At 36.0% G+C, this 5000-nt stretch overlaps 1 protein-coding gene across 9 annotated transcripts in view; it reads left to right on the forward strand.

The window, feature by feature from the left end:
- Positions 1-5000, forward strand: part of Dpp10 (Dipeptidyl peptidase 10) — a 619010-nt gene that overhangs the window by 559947 nt on the left and 54063 nt on the right. The window lies entirely within an intron of this gene.

Raw genomic sequence — 5000 nt, forward strand, 5'->3', positions numbered from 1 at the left:
TGTGTGCGTGTGAACGTGTGCGAATTGAAAACACACATCGTGTAAATTCAAGACACAAAGGCACCTCATAACATGCAAATGTATACGAAACTTGCTTGCTTGCAGAAGCGTGCAAGCAAAACGCGAAGAATTTCAGGCCACCTGATTCCTCTTGGTCAATATTCCGATAAATCTATTTCCTTTTACCGTAATTGGTCTAAAATCCATAAATTGTTGATGGTCTTATCCTCTCTCTCTCTCTCTCTCTCTCTCTCTCTCTCTCTCTCTCTCTCTCTCTCTCTCTCTCTCTCTCTCTCTCTCTCTCTCTCTCTCTCTCTCAAGTTGGTCTTCGTTCCTTTGCTGGAAATTGTAAGAAGAAAGTTTTTTCGATCTTGAGAATTTTGAATAAATGAAAACTCTTAATTATTAGATGTATTTTTCAAAAAAATAATTTCTTAAGTGTCTATTATTCTTTATTTTAATTTTATTTACAATTTAAAATTGCGTGTTATATCCCAAAGTACCATAGGAATCCCAAGGTACATGACCTGTGTTAAGGGCACCACAAAAGAAAAATCCATATTGCGTGTGAACCGAACTAAAATATTTTCAATTTCAATTTTAAGCCCATGGTCAGTTTCTCATCTGTCAGTGATCTACAAGAAAGATAAAAAAAATCCATATTGCGTGACATTCCAGCTGAAAATATTTTCAGTTTATTTCAGTTTTAATTCAATTCCCATCTGTCAGTGATCAGCAGAAAAGAAAAATCCTTATTGCGTGACTTTCGAAGTAGAATATTTTCAGTTTGAATTTTAACCCCTTAGTCAATTTCCCATCTGTCAAGATGCGTGATAGAAAACGGTGACCGGGTTCCTGCTTTATTTATAAAGTGTCTGAGAACTGAAAGAGAATTGTGAATTTTCAAATTGCCACTCAGTCTTAGCTGTTATAGGACGAAAGGTTGTATTTTTCTAACTATTCTGTTCTTCGAAATGTTTGAAAATTCTGGAGTAAAATAGAATTTTATTTTTTCTCGTTCTTCGAAATTCATAAATATAAATTTTTATCACTTTTAATATTTTATATTCATTGATAAATCACAACTTGCTCCAGTTTTCAAAGAAATAATTATGCACCACCGGGCCGTGGTTAAAGTTTCATGGGCCGCGGCTCATACAGCATTATACCGAGACCACCGAAAGGTAGATCTTTTTTCGGTGGCCTTGATTATGCTCTGTAGCGGCTGTACAGAAAACTCGATTGCGCCGAAGAAACTTCGGCGCATTCTTTACTTGATATATGACTATCCAGAAATAAAACCTATTTTCCAATGGCGTCTAAAGATTCAGGAGCAGGTTTTCGGGTATCCGAAAATAAAAGTTATTTGACATAAATAAAATAAATCAGGTTACTTGTTGATCACACACAGACCAAGCAAGGACACCCTCAGTTATAATAAACATGGTGGACAGTTAGAATGACGTAGAATGTCCGTGTGAGTGTTTACTTCTGTCAGTCAAACTGCACCGGGAGGAATTATTCACCTCTCTCTCTCTCTCTCTCTCTCTCTCTCTCTCTCTCTCTCTCTCTCTCTCTCTCTCTCTCTCTCTCTCTCTCTCTCCCCGTTGATTTAATTTTTATCTTGATGCTGGGCCAGAATAATATATATATATATATATATATATATATATATATATATATATATATATATATATATATATATATATACATGTATATGTATATATGTATATGTATGTATCCTGTCGCAATGACCATAGTTATATCCGTGTCAGTTGAAAGTAATAAATCAATCACAACATCAAAAAAAAACTGAAATTTATCAGAAATGAATAAATAAATGAGTGAAATAAACCATCCTATTCACTTTGGCACAGAAACAAAGAGGGCTTGCGTTGTTTGATAGAATGGCATCTCTTTCGATCACCTGCCAAGCCCTTTGTGTTCACAGTGATTCATTGACAACACGACGACAGAAGCGAATGTTTTTGAGGAAATTGTACGAATTATGTCAGTAGTTTTTGGGACTGCAGACAAGCTGTTTATGCTGAGTAAGATTTGTGGCTATGAATAGTTTGTTGTCATAACTGTCACTTAGTGCTACCGAGAGAGAGAGAGAGAGAGAGAGAGAGAGAGAGAGAGAGAGAGAGAGAGAGAGAGAGAGAGAGAGAGAGAGTTCTCGGTGCATGTGTGTTTGTGTTTGAAAACACAGAAATATAGGTTTCTGTATGTGTGTGTGTGTGTTTGTGAAAGAGAGAGAGAGAGAGAGAGAGAGAGAGAGAGAGAGAGAGAGAGAGAGAGAGAGCATGAGATCTCTCTCTCTCTCTCTCTCTCTCTCTCTCTCTCTTCTCTAACTCTCTCTAATCACCAATTTATGGTCAATAATGATTATACTTTATCTCTCTCTCTCTCTCTCTCTCTCTCTCTCTCTCTCTCTCTCTCTCTCTCTCTCTCTCTCTCTCTCTCTGCTGGTAAGCGCTACCATTGTCTTCAAGCAACGATAGACAAAAAAAAAAAATTTTCTAACCTAGTAGGAAATAAAAAATATATATGTATATAAATAAAAAGTAAATCCTTGATTCTATTTTCATCTCAAAACCGTTTCCTGGTCGAATAAATGAAAGTATTTTTAACCCGTTCCCATTTTTCATTCCTAGATCTGAATACAAGGCGAGCGGAATTCTGCATACTTGATAAAACCGGGTATTGCTTTTCACAATCACGCGAGCCTGGCGATTTCCCTTGTATCTGTGGGCGGTGCTTAAGACTCTGTATACTGGATAGTTATTTGCTGGGGAGGATGGGGAATCGTAGGGGATTTAAAGGAAGATATTTGATTGAAAGTAAAGATTAACTTGATGTATACATTCCCATAGAAGGAAAGTAGGACCTGGATGTATGGAATTCCATCAGATGAATTGTTACTTTGAAAAAAATTCCCTTGGAAAACAGGTAATTTTTAATAGAATACCTAGTAAATTATTACCTCAAAAAAATCCCCTTAGGAAATGGAGATCATTTTTAGTGACAGAATAACCTATTTAAGAAAAGCAGAGATCTTGTCTTGAGAATCTGTAGCTATAAAGAATATAAAACACGAATTAAATGGAGGAAAACAAATACTCTTAAGAATGGCAGAGATCTTTACTAAGAATTGATTGCCATAAAGAATATAAAACCAGAGTTAAATGGAGGGAAACAAAATACCCTTAAGAATAGCAGAGATCTTTACTAGAAATTGATTGCCATAAAGAATATAAAACCAGAGTTAAATGGAGGAAAACAACACGCCCTCAAGAATAGCAGAGATCTTGCCTAGGAATTGATTGCCATAAAGAATATAAAACACCAATTCAATGGAGAAAGACTCTGCCACTCATCGATAATTATCGAGAACTGAGGTTTCCCTTGCAGATAAACTGCTACGTAAGATGCGTAGGCCTAGGTACTGATCGTGGAAACCTTCCGGAAATGATTTGGAGGCCTATGGAGGCCTTTGGAGGCTCTCAACTTGTTATCGGGGCTCTCCAAGAGGGTTAGGGATAAGTGGGAACTAAAGCTGTAGGGAATATTAGGATAAATGGAGTGGGCAGCTTCCACGATAATCTTTATTCTGTGACGACATTTTCTCTTCTCTCTCTCTCTCTCTCTCTCTCTCTCTCTCTCTCTCTCTCTCTCTCTCTCTCTGGACTCACATTTTTAGCTGTGTTTTTTTTTTTGTGGTGGTAATGGAACCCAGTGTCAACATGTTATCTGAAACAGGTACTGGCACGCCCTTATTGCTCTCATGCTAATGGTATTACATGTATGTAGATATGCATATATACAGTATATATATATATATATATATATATATATATATATATATATATATATATATATATATATATATATATATATATATATATATATATATATATATATATATATATATATATATATATATATATATATATATTATATTGTGTGTGTGTGTGTGTGTGTGAAGACAGATGTTTCTCTGTTATGAGTTTATTGATTTATCTTTATATCTTCTTTTCTTTTCTAATGACTGATATCTTCTTTCTGCATTTCCCATTATCTTCTGTAACTTGTTTCAAACGAACATCATAATATTCTTTGGAAGCTTGAATTCCAAGTCAATGGCCCCTGTAGGCTCCCTCCATATGAATAGCCTTTTTCTCTCCTGAATAATAATAATAATAATAATAATAATAATAATAATAATAATAATAATAATAATAATAATAATAATAATAATAATAATAATAATAATAATAAAAGTCGATGAATATGATAAAAAGCCCAACTCTTGTTGCAACAGACAAATACTTTTGCACGAATCACCCGTTTGAATTCCCTCTATAAACATCTCTTTATCGCTGCCTTTCGCACCGAAGAGCCAGTTCGGAGGAATTGCACATTTTGGCCCGCTACCCCAACCCCCATTTTCCCTTCCCCCCCTTTTTTTTTTATCAGCCCTGACGAAGAAGAATTGACGACAACGCAAATAAAAGAAGTTTGACTCTCGGGGTAATTCTTGGGATGCGTTACAAAAAGGGAAGGGTCTTTTTGGCTGGCTTATCAGTCACGCACCCGGAGCTGTCGAAAGTATGCATGAAGGGAAGAAGAAGAAGAAGAAGAAGAAGAAGAAGAAGAAAGAAGAAGAAGAAGAAGAAGAAGAAGAAGGAGAGGGAGGAAGAAGAAGAAGAAGAAGGAGAGGAGGAAGAAGAAGAAGAAGAAGAAGAAGAAGAGAGAGGAAGAAGGGGGAGAAAGAGAAGAAGAAGAGAGAGGAAAAGAAGAACGGGGAAGGAGGAGGGAAAATAATGAGAAGAAGGAGAAGGAGGAGGAAAAATACGAAGGAGAAGAATGCAAAGAAGAAGAAGAAGGAAAAGAAGAAGTAGGAGGAAGAAGAAAAAGAAGAAGAAGAAGAAGAAGAAAGAGAACAATAAGAAGGAGACGAAGAAGAACGGGGAGCTTTGGGTATGTCTCAAAGTCTC

The sequence above is a fragment of the Macrobrachium rosenbergii genome, chromosome 15, assembly GCF_040412425.1.
Source record: "Macrobrachium rosenbergii isolate ZJJX-2024 chromosome 15, ASM4041242v1, whole genome shotgun sequence".
Classification (NCBI taxonomy): Eukaryota; Metazoa; Arthropoda; class Malacostraca; order Decapoda; family Palaemonidae; genus Macrobrachium; species Macrobrachium rosenbergii.